This window comes from Procambarus clarkii, chromosome 83, assembly GCF_040958095.1.
Source record: "Procambarus clarkii isolate CNS0578487 chromosome 83, FALCON_Pclarkii_2.0, whole genome shotgun sequence".
Taxonomy (NCBI): Eukaryota; Metazoa; Arthropoda; class Malacostraca; order Decapoda; family Cambaridae; genus Procambarus; species Procambarus clarkii.
Window position 1 is genome coordinate 2,410,648 of NC_091232.1, and position 17,266 is coordinate 2,427,913.

A 17,266-nucleotide genomic window follows, 5' to 3' on the forward strand; every position below is an offset into this window, starting at 1 on the left:
TGTTACGGGCTGCTTCCTGGGGATGTGTGTGTGCGTGTGTTAGAGAGAAATACATGTAATAGACATAATAGAAGAAAAATAAATTGGTTAGAAAGGCGAAGTCCAAGAGCTAATAACTCGATTCTACAGATACAAATAGTAAATACACACACACACAGGAATTAGGATATTGCCTTTCCGCAAGCGAGCGGATCACAGACGGCAGACAACAAAAGGCTGTGAGAATGGTGAAGGTTAGGTTAGGTTAGGTTAAACAGTAGGAACACAACACATTATGATCACAAAGTTGAGCAACGCTGGGTGGCAGTGTCACGCAACCAGCCCCACTCTCCTCCAACAAAGATTTAATGAGGGACATATTTAAACAAATGTGCTTACACACACACACCAGCGAATGCACCCACCGACCCAAACACACAGACACACACAGACACAGACACACACACACACACACACACACACACACACACACACACACACACACACACACACACACACACACACACACACACATATAGGTGTGTGTGTCTCACCATAGCACATATAGGTGAGTACACACACACACACACACACACATACATACACAGGAATTGACAGGGTAGATGGTGGTACACGAACAAGGGGACACAGGTGGAAACTGAGTACCCAAATTCGTCACAGGGACGTTAGAAAGAACTTTTTCAGTGTCAGAGTAGTTAACAGAGCATTAGGCAGTGATGTGGTGGAGGCTGACTCCATACACAGTTTCAAATGTAGATATGATAGGGCCCAGTAGGCTCAGGAATCTGTACACCAGTTGATTGACAGTTGAGAGGCGGGACCAAAGAGCCAGAGTTCAACCCCCGTAAGCACAACTAGGAGATAACAACTAGATAAGTACACACATTCAGATAACAGCAGCAAGCCCAGGAGGATTACGACGTTGTTAGTGTTGCAATAGAAATAATCTAAAGGACAAACTGAGACAACAATTGTTACATACAGGCGGCGACGTTCCTGGTACTGAGCGAGTTTAATCAGAGTGAACTAGACTAGATAAGGAAGGCATTCCATGGCGAGAAGGTCCTAGTGAATAACAGTTTTACCAGAAGTTTGTGCAATAGAAGAAATAATAGATGCAATGTTCTGTTCTGCAAGGCTGGTCTGGTTGCACCACTGCAGAGCACTGAAACATAGGTCTGTTGACCAGAATACACACTAGAAGTTGAAGGGACGACGACGTTTCGGTCCGTCCTGGACCATTCTCAAGTCGATTGTGAGAATCAATCGACTTGAGAATGGTCCAGGACGGACCGAAACGTCGTCGTCCCTTCAACTTCTAGTGTGTGGTCTGGTCAACATACTTCAGCCACGTTATTGTGACTCATCGCCTGAAACATTGGTCTCTCCATATTGTCCAGAATAAGTGAGTGCTTCGTTCTTCTAGTCTTAGTCGAGCTAATCTTAATCGCCCTGATTAGGAGCTTTTATCGCGTATATATATATAGTTCTCCCAATCCTCCGAGTGTGAATAGCATGATACACACCACAGAAAAATCACAATAACGTGATATATCATATGAACATATCCACCAGGGCCATGATGAGGGGTTCGAACCTATGCGCTAAGTGTTCCCAGACGCACTTTAGTCATGTGCACCACGACATGGTAAAAGAATTGCAACCTGCAGTGCTACTGCACCAACTAAGATCCAGAGGCTTCAGTGAATTGTGTGAAACCCCTGTAAGGCTTCAGTGGAAGCCTCAGGATCCTCGTGAGGGCATTAGCACTCCTGGTTGCAATTCTTTTACAATGTCGTGGTGCAGTTGACTAAGGTGCGTCTGGGAACATCCCGTGCATAAGTTCGAACCCTCATCACGGCTCCTGTGCATTTGTTCAAAAGCCTTATCTCCTCAATGGTAGAAACAGTGCAGAGGACCAGGACAGTCTGACCCATTGGGGCCTCGTAGCCTGGTGGATAGCGCGCAGGACTCGTAATTCTGTGGCGCGGGTTCGATTCCCGCACGAGGCAGAAACAAATGGGCAAAGATTCTTTCACCCTGAATGCCCCTGTTACCTAGCAGTAAATAGGTACCTGGGAGTTAGTCAGCTGTCACGGGCTGTTTCCTGTGGGTGGAGGCCTGGTCGAGGACCGGGCCGCGGGGACACTAAAGCCCCGAAATCATCTCAAGATAACCTCAAGATTATCTGAGTGATAGTCTTCATAAGGAACCTGTTTCCCCATATCATCATTTCTTTCCTGTTGTACACTTTCACTGAAAAAAACTATACCACACTGCCTCTAATTTATCAGACTGAGGCAGTCAGAGGTTACTTCCATATTCTTCGAGTCACTCAACCTTTTAAATCTGCTGCCTATCGTTTAGGTCTATTGTTTTTATATTTTATGCTTTACTATATAGACGTTCTTATCATAGGAGAAGGAGGCTTCTATATGAATGATGCCGCCTAACTGTTAAGTAATCTTAGTCTTGCACCCAAGGATTATTATAGAAACTCAGTATACTCGGAACATATCTACTACTTAGAAGCTCAGTATACTCGGAACATATCTACTACTTAGAAGCTCAGTATACTCGGAACATATCTACTACTTAGAAGCTCAGTATACTCGGAACATATCTACTACTTAGAAGCTCAGTATACTCGGAACATATCTACTACTTAGAAGCTCAGTATACTCGGAACATATCTACTACTTAGAAGCTCAGTATACTCGGAACATATCTACTACTTAGAAGCTCAGTATACTCGGAACATATCTACTACTTAGAAGCTCAGTATACTCGGAACATATCTACTACTTAGAAGCTCAGTATACTCGGAACATATCTACTACTTTGATGTTCAATTCATCGCTTTCACGGCAATGTGTTGCTCTCAAGCACAAGGCTTATAAGGCGCTGTCAGTACTTTAGTCAAACGTTTATCTTCAACTTCCTTTCGCCTTGGCGGGAAGTTCCTTCAGTCGTTACTATTTAGAGGTAGTAAAAAAAATACTACACAGTAAAATAACAACGTACTGGAGTGAACGATATGGTAGAAAATGCAGAATGGAACCAGTGAAGAGCAGAGGTGCCATAGGCACAATCAAAGAACACTGTATTAATATCAGAGGTCTGCGGTTACCCTTGGCCATGGTAACCCACTACCCTAGGCTATGGTAACCCTCTACCCTAGACTATGGTAACCCTCTACCCTAGGCCATGGTAACCCACTACCTTAGGCCATGGTAACCCACTACCCTAGGCCATGGCAACCCTCTACCCTAGGCTATGGTAACCCTCTACCCTAGACTATGGTAACCCTCTACCCTAGACTATGGTAACCCTCTACCCTAGACCATGGTAACCCTCTACCCTAGGCCATGGTAACCCACTACCCTAGGCCATGGTAACCCACTACCCTAGACCATGGTAACCCACTACCCTAGGCCATGGTAACCCACTACCCTAGACCATGGTAACCCTCTACCCTAGGCCATGGTAACCCTCTACCCTAGACCATGGTAACCCACTACCCTAGGCCATGGTAACCCACTACCCTAGACCATGGTAACCCTCTACCCTAGACCATGGTAACCCACTACCCTAGGCCATGGTAACCCAATACCCTAGACCATGGTAACCCACTACCCTAGACCATGGTAACCCAATACCCTAGACCATGGTAACCCTCTACCCTAGACCATGGTAACCCTCTACCCTAGGCCATGGTAACCCACTACCCTAGGCCATGGTAACCCACTACCCTAGACTATGGTAACCCTCTACCCTAGGCCATGGTAACCCACTACCCTAGGCCATGGTAACCCACTACCCTAGGCCATGGTAACCCACTACCCTAGACCATAGTAACCCTCTACCCTAGACCATGGTAACCCAATACCCTAGGCCATGGTAACCCACTACCCTAGACCATGGTAACCCACTACCCTAGGCCATAGTAACCCTCTACCCTAGATCATGGTAACCCAATACCCTAGGCCATGGTAACCCACTACCCTAGACCATAGTAACCCACTACCCTAGGCCATGGGTAAGTACCTCCGAGCCTGGAGCAGTCAGTCCTGTCCTGCGCTCCTCGCCCAGTCAATCCCCTCGGCCAGGTCATCAACATTTGATTGTTGCCGCCGGAGGCGGCTAGTTTATTGTGCACCCCATACCCGTCCTGTGAGCGGTAGCGCAAAAAGCATTACAGAGTCATCAACAATAAGGTCAGACTTCCGGGTTCCCGTAAATATTGTATCCGCGGCCTTGGGTCGTGTCCCCCCGCCCACGCTCCGTGGCATTTCGTGGTTACGCTCCCTTGCTGTACTGCAGGAGTATCTACTTGTCGTTCATGATTATTGATCTCTATGGCGTATAACTGCGTATTTCAATATAATTATTGATCTATATGGTGAATAACTGCGTATTTCAGACATAATTATTGATCTCTATGGCTTATAACTGCGTATTTTACACATAATTATTGATCTATATGGTATATAAATGCGTATTTCACATATAATTATTGATCTATATGGTGTATAAATGCGTATTTCAATTTAATTATTGATCTATATGGTGTATAACTGCGTATTTCAGACATAATTATTGATCTCTATGGCTTATAACTGCATATTTCACATATAATTATTGATCTATATGGCGTAAAACTGCGTATTTCACACATAATTATTGATCTCTATGGGCGTATAACTGCGTATTTCACAACATTTTTGTAAAGAGTCTGATTTATGCGGGTTTTAGGAAAAGTTGCGTTGGGAATGAAGTTAATGGAAGGTGGGGGAATGAGGGGAAATGAGGGGAAATGAGGGGGAAGGTAGGGAAAGGGGAACAAATAAATTTGATATGGAACACACACAAAAAAACAGTAGCTAGAGTAGACATAATGCCCAAGACTTCTGTGCTATCTTCACTACAAGACTCCAGTGCTATCTTCACTACAAGACTCCAGTGCTATCTTCACGACTGGACCCCAGCCTAGGAGAGAGAGAGAGAGAGAGAGAGAGAGAGAGAGAGAGAGAGAGAGAGAGAGAGAGAGAGAGAGAGAGAGAGAGAGAGAGAGAGAGAGAGAGAGAGAGAGAGGGGGGGGGCAAGTAAGATCCACCCAGCCAACTAAGGGTCGAGTGGAAGTCAAATGCCTCCAGTGAACATCTTCCGTGAAACGTACTCCTAAATTAACTGAACAAATCGAACAGATAAATGTTCAGTCTCGTGCATGCGTCACCTCTTCCTCACGGGGCAATCTCCCACCTGCAATTCACTGTGCATGCCCACCTCCTGCACTTTACGAGATATCAACCCCTTACACTTTATCATGCAAAGACCCACTCATCTGCGTCTAATAGGTTATCTAATATGCTATACTTCACAGAGTGTATCATATAAGTGCTCAAATGAGGTACCACCGACGTCCACTTGACGGGGTACCACCTACGACCACCTGACGGGGGTACCACCCACACATACGCTTTACGCAATCGTTGGTCGTCACGGCATCAGCGTTAGCGTCAGAGTAACCATGGGAACCCTGAGAGGTTATATCCAACTGCCCACACGACAGAGGCTCTACTGTCACCCCAGCTACCTGTCAGAAGCTCTGTCATCAGGCTGTCATCTTCTGTATGTGTCGAGGGTTCACTCGACACATACAGAAGGAGCTGCAACGAACCTAGAGTGCATATTTTGGCAGAGTTAAACTTTCAGTAAACGGAGCTCCGGCGAAATGTACCTTAAATTGCGGATGTTCAGTGATATAAGTTAAGAGAGTCTGGCCATAACGTGTGAGGATTGAAGATGGTCTGAGAGGTGTTAGGTTATCATGTGAGAGACTCAAGATGGTCTGAGAGGTGTCAGGTTATCATGTGAGAGACTCCAGATGGTCTGAGAGGTGTCAGGTTATCATGTGAGAGACCCAAGATGGTCTGAGAGGTGTCAGGTTATCATGTGAGAGACTCCAGATGGTCTGAGAGGTGTCAGGTTATCATGTGAGAGACTCCAGATGGTCTGAGAGGTGTTAGGTTATCATGTGAGAGACTCAAGATGGTCTGAGAGGTGTCAGGTTATCATGTGAGAGACTCCAGATGGTCTGAGAGGTGTCAGGTTATCATGTGAGAGACCCAAGATGGTCTGAGAGGTGTCAGGTTATCATGTGAGAGACTCCAGATGGTCTGAGAGGTGTCTGGTTATCATGTGAGAGACTCAAGATGGTCTGAGAGGTGTTAGGTTATCATGTGAGAGACTCAAGATGGTCTGAGAGGTGTTAGGTAATCATGTGAGAGATCCAAGATAGTCTGAGAGGTGTTAGGTTATCATGTGAGAGACCCAAGATGGTCTGAGAGGTGTTAGGTTATCATGTGAGAGACCCAAGATGGTCTGAGAGGTGTTAGGTTATCATGTGAGAGACCCAAGATGGTCTGAGAGGCGTTAGGTTATCATGTGAGAGACTCAAGATGGTCTGAGAGGTATCAGGTTATGATGTGAGAGACCCAAGATAGTCTGAAAAGTGTCAGGTTATCATGTGAGAGACCCAAGATAGTCTGAAAAGTGTCAGGTTATCATGTGAGAGACCCAAGATGGTCTGGGAATTATTAGACATAATGTGACGGCTCTAAGACGATCAGGAAGGGATCTGATTGCGACGCAAGCAAGGTCGGGTCAGGTGATCTACAAAAGCATCTGAAGATCCCCTTGGAGATCTAATCACCGTAATGAAGAATTTGAACGTATTGAAGATGGGCAAGTGTGTTTACGAGGTTTACAGAAAGATATATTGCGAGTCTCAGAGCACGTCTGAAGGGGTAGGAGACTGGAGGAATTTGCAACTGTACCATAAACATAATATTATGGAAAGGTCTTTGAAGGCCTGGGAGGTCTTGGAAGACCTGGGAGGTCTTGGAAGACCTGGGAGGTCTTGAAATGACATACAGTCCTGGGACAACAGAACATCTTATAGTCCGGATTATTCAAACGCAAACTTATCCACCCAGCAACAGAATAAGCTGAAATATTAGTAAGTTCTAAATTCCAAGTCCATCTTGGCTGAGCGAACACGTTGGGGACTTGAGACGGTTTACCGTTGCAATGTTGCATCAGCCAAGACTTGAAGACTGTTAGGTTATGGGATTGGCATGTCTTAAGACTGTCAGGACTTAAGACTAAGACGTGTGAGATATTGAAACGACTTGAAAAATCAAAAGGAATGTATTGGGTAAACAAGGAGAGACTGGAGAGGTGTCAGTAAAAGGTAGAGAAGTATAGGAGCTGATAGGGGGGGGGGGGCAGGGGAGGTGTCGAAGGGGGGGGAGATGTCGGGGGGGGGGGGGGGGCTGGGGGAAGTGTCGGGGGGGGGGGGGAGATGTCGGGGGGGGGGGGGCAGGGGAGGTGTCGGGGGGGGGAGATGTCGGGGGGGGCTGGGGGAAGTGTCGGGGGGTTGGGGAAGTGTCGGGGGGGGGGAAAGTGTCGGGGGAGTGGGGGAAGTCTCAAGAGTGTGTGAGAGTAACCAGGTGGGGAGCAAGAAGAGCGACATGGGGCAAGAGAGGGTAATGAGGGAGTGGAAAAAGGGGGGAGGAAAGAGAGTGGGGGGGGGGGGTGAAGGAGGGGGAGGAAAGAGGGGGGAAGGGGTGAAGGAAGGGAGGGAGGTGGCTGGAGATGCAGAAGGTCGGGTCGATAGCCTGTTGCAGGGAGGTGACAAGAGGTACTAACAGCAGCGAGAGGAAGTGTTCTCTTTCCTGAGAAGATCTCATGGAAGAACCGACTGGGTGAGGCAGCGGCAGGCTGAGGCAGCGGCAGGGTGAGGCAGCGGCAGGATGAGGCAGCGGCAGGGTGAGGCAGCGGCAGGATGAGGCAGCGGCAGGCTGAGGCAGCGGCAGGCTGAGGCAGCGGCAGGCTGAGGCAGCGGCAGGCTGAGGCAGCGGCAGGATGAGGCAGCGGCAGGTGATGGGACACTGGCATAACCAACTACTGACACGGGTAGACACTGACATAACCAACTACTGACACGGGTAGACACTGACATAACCAACTACTGACACGGGTAGACACTGACATAACCAACTACTGACACGGGTAGACACTGACATAACCAACTACTGACACGGGTAGACACTGTCAAAGTGAATCCCTGACCTATATAGTGACAGTGCGAGCCTATGGAACCCTATACCAGATGCCTAGAGAATTACACCGCGTTTAATATTAACTATATGGTATAAACAGACCAATTGGTTTAAATATTTGACTTGCTGATAGTTAAAAAATAGTCACAAGACCATCCCAGATTTACCCATCTTGAGTAAAGCTTGAGTAAATATACTAACAATGACGGTATATCAGAAAATAAGCACCGTAGTAAAGTAAATTAATATCTCTTCCATGTAATTTTACTAACTACATGAACATGTGTTACTTTATATCTATTCGGCACCTGCGAGCCTGAAGATACATTCTTTAATAGATAATAAATTTGTCATGACCTTAGATTCAAGAACGAAGTTTTTTTTATTTATTTAATTTAATCGGTAGGGAATCTCCAGCAGTGAAACTCACTGATGGAACTGTAAAGTATATCATAAAAACAAGACACCCGATACTGTGGACGGATGTGTGATAAGCTTTGATTAGACGAGCCACGACCTTCAAATTCTACTATGATCGGAAAGGGAGTGATCTGAGGCATGTTGCCAGCAAAGTTATGGTACCCGGTTGATTACCTGGTTGATGGGGTTTTGGGAGTTCTTCTACTCCCCAAGCCCTGCCCGAGGCCAAGCTTGACTTGTGAGAGTTTGGTCCACTAGGCTGTTGCTTGGAGCGGCCTACAGGCCCACATACCCACCACAGCCCGGTTGGTCCAGCACTCCTTTGAGGAAACAATCTAGCTTCCTCTTGATGGTTATCTTGAGATGATTTCGGGGCTTAGTGACCCCGCGGCCCAATCCCCGACCAGGCCTCTACCCCCAGGAAGCAGCCCGTAGCAGCTGTCTAACTCCCAGGTACCTATTTACTGCTAGGTAACAGGGGCATCTGGGTGAAAGAAACATTTTGCCCATTTGTCTCCGCCTCCACCGGGGATCGAACCCGGAACCTCAGGACTACGAATCCGAAACGCTCTCCACCTAGCTGTCAGGCGCCTCCTTATATTGGACTAATATATTGGAGTTTCACAAGTTTGATGCTTTTACTGTTTGAAGTGAACATTGGTGAGCGTAATATGTTAAGTCCAGGCAAGCAGGTTAATATACGGTATATTCAATCTTTTTGGCTTATTTCGTGAAGATATGTTGTCTGTCATCCACGACGGTCGACCTCTTGGTAAACTAGGACGCCGTCTATTTTCCATGACAGTTACTGTCTCCCATGACAATATATCTTAGACACGTTGGAACCAAACCCTGGTCATTCACAAGAGGGAAATCAATAATGGGACAGGGTCTACTCAACAGGTATGAAACGTGAAAATCATGAATGAAAAACTTCAAACGCTACACTTGTGGTTGTAAAGTTCGCTGACCTCGGCCAAAAACGTACACAACTCGTCTCAAACAATTAGATGCTGACAGAAGAAAATTTGTATCTGAAAAAATGTGCTGATTGGGATCATTCCTCGTCTCTCTTTTCACTGACGGCCAGATTGAAATGTTCGAATTAACATTTGAATGCGAAAAAGGAAAGATAATGGGAAATGGGTAACGTGAAATGCACGTGAAATGGGTAATGCACGTCCTCGTTACCTAGACTATGAAATACATTCTTCAGATATCGCAACAAATGAACAGCGCGATGCGTTACTTAAGAATTCTTTAAGTGGTCCATATTCCACCCAAATCGAAAATATGAGCCTGCGCGCGCATCTGTGTGTAGCGCAAGACGCACTGCTACACCAGCCAGTTCCGTAAGAAAGGCAACTGTTTGGTCTAACCACAAACACACGAACCCAAACAACCCACTAAACCTATCGAGGTCGATGCAAAGATAACATCAATATTGCAGTGCTTCACGTTTGACTGATATATTACAGTTGTTAACGGAATGATGGATCCCGTACAAAGAATGAGAGAGAGAGAGAGAGAGAGAGAGAGAGAGAGAGAGAGAGAGAGAGAGAGAGAGAGAGAGAGAGAGAGAGAGAGAGAGAGAGAGAGAGAGAGAGAGAGAGAGAGAGCACCACTATCACCACTCTCCCACCATTGTATTTCCTCCACATTTTCTCTACACTTACACATAGTAACATCAGTCACTTCTCTATCTCTTCTCACATTTCCCTACTACCTACTGCTTCCCTTCTAGTTCTCCCATATTATAGAATTTCAACATATTTCATTGTATTATTCTCTCTCTCTCTCTCTCTTGGGGAAATGTAACATTTTTTATTTTATCTAGTTTAACACAAGGCATTTCCACATTCCCAATGCTTATATATTAGATCACAGTTACTAGCTTAGTCCACAAAATGTACGTTCATTATATACATAAAACATTATCTTCAAAGCGCGTCTGTTAAACACAATCTAAAAACGTCTAAGCCTCATTCACCAATCTCCCTGATCTACAATCAATGTGCATATCGTAACAAATTGCAATCATTAACGTCTTACCTTTACCTGCCAAGAACCCCCTCGAGTTCATTCAGCAACATCAACTCTACTCTACCTCTTCCATTCACTCTCCTGAAGGTCACTCGCAAATCCATTTTGACCTTAGCGGATGATGTCTCATTTATAAACCGTACCGAGGCAAGGGCGAAGCACTGAGTCCATTCAGTAGTCGACTTCACCCCCCCCCCCTGAGTCCATTCAGTAGTCGACTTCACCACCCCCCATGAGTCCATTCAGTAGTCGACTTTCCTCTCCCCTGAGTCCATTCAGTAGTCGACTTTCCTCTCCCCTGAGTGCATTCAGCAGTCGACTTTCCTCCTCCCTGAGTTCATTCAATAGTCGACTTTCCTCTCCCCCTGAGTCCAATCAGTAGTCGACATCCCCCCCCCCCACCGTTCCCCCTGTGACGCAAATGCTGACAGTCCCACATATATATCTCCTACTGTGTACACGACCGCTTAGCAAAGGGGGGATGAATGGAGCGTCAATATCGTCATCCCAATATTAGAGACTTGGGAGACCCGCTGAATAAAACGTGGCTGCCGGGACAAAGCAGGAACGCGAAATTAAAATAGAGGTCAGGAGATGATTGAAGTCGACACATTGACTTAAAGTGTCAGAAAATGAGAGGGGGGATAAATTGTGAGAAAGTAATGGGGATGGAAGGGGGTGTTATGGAGAAGAGTGGAACAGGTGGGAGGGGGGTAATATTGAGCCACCGTTGCTCAAATTATATCATATGTCTGTCATGTTGTTACACCTTGCCTCATGATTTCCTCACCCCTCACCCCTTGCCTCATGATTTCCCCCCTACCCCTCACCCCTTGCCTCATGATTCCTCCCTCCTACCTCATTCCCCTACCAGCCCTCTGATCTCCCACACCCCCTTTCCTGGTCCCTGAACCCCTCTCTATGGGTCGTTAGACACACCTAGACCCAGGAGACACTATAGATAGCTTGGTGCAAACTGGAGTGTACGAATCGACACTTCACCTTCATGTCAACAAATCTGAGTGTACAGTTTCCAGGCTGTACCCAGGCTGTCAGCTGTACACCCAGGCTGTCAGTTGTACCCCCAGGCTGTCAGCTGTACCCCCAGGCTGTCAGATGTATCCAGGCTGTCAGTTGTACCCCCAGGCTGTCAGCTGTACCCCCAGGCTGTCAGATGTATCCAGGCTGTCAGTTGTACCCCCAGGCTGTCAGCTGTACCCCCAGGCTGTCAGATGTATCCAGGCTGTCAGATGTACCCAAGCTGTCAACTGTACCCCCAGGCTGTCAGCTGTACCACCCAGGCTGTCAGCTGTACCCAAGCTGTCAACTGTAGCTCCAGGCTGTCAGCTGTACCCTCAGGCTGTCAGCTGTACCCAAGCTGTCAGTTGTACCCCCAGGCTGTCAGCTGTACCCCCAGGCTGTCAGCTGTACCCAAGCTGTCAGCTGTAGCTCCAGGCTGTCAGCTGTACCCTCAGGCTGTCAGCTGTACCCAAGCTGTCAGTTGTGCCCCCAGGCTGTCAGCTGTACCCCCAGGCTGTCAGATGTATCCAGGCTGTCAGTTGTACCCCCAGGCTGTCAGCTGTACCCCCAGGCTGTCAGATGTATCCAGGCTGTCAGTTGTACCCCCAGGCTGTCAGCTGTACCCCCAGGCTGTCAGATGTATCCAGGCTGTCAGATGTACCCAAGCTGTCAACTGTACCCCCAGGCTGTCAGCTGTACCACCCAGGCTGTCAGCTGTACCCAAGCTGTCAGCTGTAGCTCCAGGCTGTCAGCTGTACCCTCAGGCTGTCAGCTGTACCCAAGCTGTCAGTTGTACCCCCAGGCTGTCAGCTGTACCCCCAGGCTGTCAGCTGTACCCAAGCTGTCAGCTGTAGCTCCAGGCTGTCAGCTGTACCCTCAGGCTGTCAGCTGTACCCAAGCTGTCAGTTGTACCCCCAGGCTGTCAGCTGTACCCCCAGGCTGTCAGCTGTACCTCCAGGCTGTCAGCTGTACCCACGCTGTCAGCTGTACCCCAGGCTGTCAGCTGTACATCCAGGCTGTCAGCTGTACATCCAGGCTGTCAGCTGTACCCCAGGCTGTCAGCTGTACCCCAGGCTGTCATGTGATACCCCCGGTACTCTCTGACAATCACTTGATTGTCATATTATGAATAGCTACAGCAGGTTATCATACCGAAACGTCCCACTTGTTATCATACGTGGCACTCCCTTATCTGTCCAGCTCAGCAGGGAGAATGTCGCAATATATATTCAACAGTTTTTACTGATATGGCCTATCGTGGTTAGCATGTATCTCAAGTTCTCAAAATTCAATCATCAACAAACAACAAAGTATTATTCATAATCTTTTTTTTATTTTTGTGTTTTTACTTTAAAGCGACCTGCGAGGGGGCCTCGTAGCCTGGTGGATAGCGCGCAGGACTCGTAATTCTGCGGCGCGGGTTCGATTCCCGCACGAGGCAGAAACAGATGGGCAAAGTTTCTTTCACCCTGAATGCCCCTGTTACCTAGCAGTAAATAGGTACCTAGGTGTTAGTCAGCTGTCACGGGCTGCTTCCTGGGGGTGGAGGCCTGGTCGAGGACCGGGCCGCGGGGACACTAAAGCCCCGAAATCATCTCAAGATAACCTCAAGATAACCTGTGACGTCATGAAGCATTGTCAGACTACTGACAACTCGTCTTCATAAACAATTAAACAAAGGCCAAACGGTCATTAATCCAGCGGCAAAACTCCCGTTAATAAGTGAAAAACACTTTACATAAGAATCACAACTGATGCCGTTTGAACTTTATACAGGAAAGGCTTCACTTACATCGTCTGTTCAAAACCACCTCACCCAACCACTTGGGCTGGACGGTAGAGCGACGGTCTCGCTTCATGCAGATCGGCGTTCAATCCCCGACCGTCCAAGTGGTTGGGGCACCATTCCTTCCCCCCGTCCCATCCCAAATCCTTATCCTGACCCCTTCCCAGTGCTATATAGTCGTAATGGCTTGGTGCTTTTCCTTGATAATTCCTTCCTTCCTCTGAGAGGAAGGAAGGAATCCACCTCTGTAAATGTTTCTCCCATGTATTAAAATACAAAAAAATTGCCCACAGAACCTAAACACCAAACCTAATCTAGGCTTAACTATACTCCAAATTCATTTAATATTAACTTATATATGAGAAAATACTAGAATTGAACACACAGTATGTTAAAATGACTGCAGCTTTGGGTCTGCCGCAGCTTGGAGGAGCATACGCCTTGAGGTTACCTTGAGTGCTTCCGGGGCTTAGCGTCCCCGCGGCCCGGTCGTCGACCAGGCCTCCACCCCGAGGGTAGTGGGAGGACAGATTGCTACTAAACTGGTGAACGTTCACTCAACGGGTTCGATGTTTTGACTTCGACCTCACTCTCGCCATGGAGGTCAAGAAACCTATGGCTCGTGATTCTCCCTAACCCTTAATTCCTCCTTGACCTTCCTTTCATACTGCTTGAAAATTAGCTTTTACCATAACCCCTTAGTTAACTGCAGGGTAAAACACGCCAGGCCTCTTCCTCTTCTCTCTCTCTCTCTCTCTCTCTCTCTCTCTCTCTCTCCCTCTCTCTCTCTCCCTCTCTCTCTCTCTCCCCTCTCCTCTCTCTCTCTCCCCTCTCCTCTCTCTCTCTCCCCTCTCCCCTCTCTCTCTCTCTCTCTCTCTCCGTTCTCTTTCTCTCTCCCCTCTCCCCTCCCCTCTCTCTCTCTCTCTCTCTCTCTCTCTCTCTCTCTCTCTCTCTCTCCTCTCTCCTCTCTCTCTCCCCTCTCTCACCCCCTCTCCCTCCTTTCTCTCTTTCTCTCCTCTCTCTCTCCCTCTCTGGTTCGATGAAATTACCGCGACTCGTGTACTCTGTCGCCATTTACTCTGCTTTCTTCCTTCCAATCTTCATAAAGGTCGTTTCATTTCATTTTATCGCGCGCGGCCTCCGTTATTATCAGGAAAGGCTTCTAGTATGTCTCTTTATCTATTTATACCAACACCACCTTGTCTAATTTCAGTAACGCTCGCCGGCTCCTAAACTTTCCGCGTGGAGGTGGTTCAATAGCCTCCGTGAGGCCTCAACTTGACACAACTTCCCCTTGTGGTGATAGTGCTAAGATTACAATGTTTGGGTGACCCAGTGATAGCTTTCCTGCTGGTGATTAGTATAGAACTTCCCTGCTACCTTCCTCTTGCTTTGCCTCTTTCCTACATCCCTCTTGCTTTGCCTACCTCTTTCTCTACCTCTCTACCCTCCTCCCTATCACTCCTCCTCTCTCACTTCTTCCCTCTTCCTCCCTCCCTCTCGGTCATTTTCAACCCCGTCCATCAACACACTCAATAACAAGTAGAGCATTAATAACGACACAGACACGAGAGGGAAGGGCATTACCATCCGACGGACTCTTGGGTGTAGGGCGTGTAGACCGTTCGCATAATGAGTGCCTTAGTATCCGCGTCCAGGTGCTCCTGCCGCACTTACAAAAACATAAACACACACTCGCCAACACAGTAATTAGAGCAAGCATAGGGGCCGGCCCAATCTGAGCAGGAGGTGTAATGAAAATAATGATAAAAAAAACATAGGTAGAGAGGGAGACAGGCAAGGTAAGCGAGAACGGGAAGAGGGGACGGAGAGAGAGAGAGAGAGAGAGAGAGAGAGAGAGAGAGAGAGAGAGAGAGAGAGAGAGAGAGAGAGAGAGAGAGAGAGAGAGAGAGAGGAAAATAAGCAAGTAAAAATAATAGGACAATTAAGAGGGGGAAGAACAGACAGATATAATAAATCTCCCTTCAGAACGCAATTTTTATTATTTTTTTCGTTTGGGGAAAAGTGGAGATATGAGCTTTGTGGGGGAACCCTTTTCATGTTTCCTGTTTGTCACACTTTGTCTAATGACGATAATAATGCCAGGAATCCCCCCCCCATGGAAGCACTTCTGATTATTGATGGGGTTACATTTATTTTATGACCTCTGACCTTTATTTTAGACCCGGACCTTTAAGGTCTTGAACTCCCATAAACGAGACCTCAATGCACGTTCCTGAGTGACAGAGATCAGGTCTCCTGAGTGACAGCAATCAGGTCTCCCGATTTCCATAACAAGAACAAGATGAATAAGCAGCTGTGTTAACATGTACAGGGTGTATCAAAATTCTGTGTTCATAGAGAACTGGAAAAAACATTAACAAATCTAATGCATTCAATTTATTTTCCATATGAGAATGGACTTTTATTGCACCCTGTGTATATATATACACGTCGACATCTCCCCTTTGCTAAACCTGGCTGAGGGGTACAAAAACTGAGGGAAGAGAGGGAAAAGCGGAAAAATTAACATGATAAATGGGAAAAAAAGGGCCTAGGAAGGGATGGAATGGGAAAAAAAGTCATGGGAGAGAGAGAATTGGCAGAATGTGCACAAGTAGATTAGTTGGAACAGAAATAAAAGGAGGAGGAAAATTAAAGATGTGATAAACGGAGAGGTGGGAGGGGAGAAGGAGGAAGGAGGAGGAGGAGGAAGAGGAGGAGGAGAGAGGATGGAGGGGAGTCGACCCAGCCATTAAACCCGCACCGTCACGTGACCCAGATGCTAATCACCACTCCAAAACCTCCACAGCGACGTCGTTACTGGCTGCACCTCCTACATACCTTAATACCTCCGTCCCGACCCTTGACCCAAGTACACCTGACCCCCCCCCATGCACTTCCTGCCCTTTGACCCGTCCTGCTGATTGGGCAACATTAGCGCCGGTGGCTTAAGCAGTGCGACTCCAAAGGCTCCGCGATTTTCTAGTTGAAATCTAACCCGCCCTTCCCCGCATCTTATCAAGAGGCGCTATCCTGCTGAGCTTAGATCCTGTCTCGTAGTACTTCATCTATTTGTTATTGCTGTCAGCTTCTAGCTAAGTTGAAAGTCCCAAATGTAAAATGCTAGTCTCATTGGCTCTGACCCACTATTTTTTTTTAAGTTCGTAACCGTATCTGTCAGACTTTTTTTTTTATCTTGTTAATCAAGCAAATATTTATGCTGACTTGTGACTTTATGTGGCACAAAGATGACCCTCCTACAGTGTCTGGGAGACGTGTAAGTTTCTAACTGTTTAATTAATGCTTCTCTGACGACCTAATTGAGCTTAGTGTACTAGTTCACTTCATTTTTTGTTTCATCACACACCTGTGATCTTAAAGATCACAGGTGTGTGATCTTTATTGAACTTAAAGTTTAAATTAAACTTTAATCACCACAGCTATTTGTTTTATCTGTTATCTGTTGATATCTTGAGTTCTACTCCCGCAGCCTGGCCAGGAGTCAGCCTCTTGTAGTGACTGCCTGGTTATTGAAACTTTCTTCTCGTGGCCTCACGTAGCCATCACAGCCAAGTTGATCCAGTAACAAGCACAAACTTGTTAAGTCCCCCTCTTTAAAATCTTTCACTGTTGTATTCACCTGGGCTGTTGGAGACTCGAACCACGGACCATCCGAGTGTGTGAGGACGAAGCTCTATCGACACAGCTATTGAGTAGTCTTAATATGGAAAGTTTATTAATAAGGAAAAGTATTAAACTAGAGAAAGTTTAGTAAGGAAAGTTGTCTTTAATAACGAAACATTTTTGGTGACTGGAATGTTTATTTCAACGTAAAGTGTGGATGATAATTTATATTATCTTTCACTGA

General features: G+C 46.9%; 1 protein-coding gene across 8 annotated transcripts in view; it reads right to left on the reverse strand.

Annotated features, from left to right (window-relative positions):
- The window catches only part of alpha-Catr (alpha-catenin related), a 318,532-nt gene that overhangs the window by 196,820 nt on the left and 104,446 nt on the right, over positions 1 to 17,266 (reverse strand). The window lies entirely within an intron of this gene.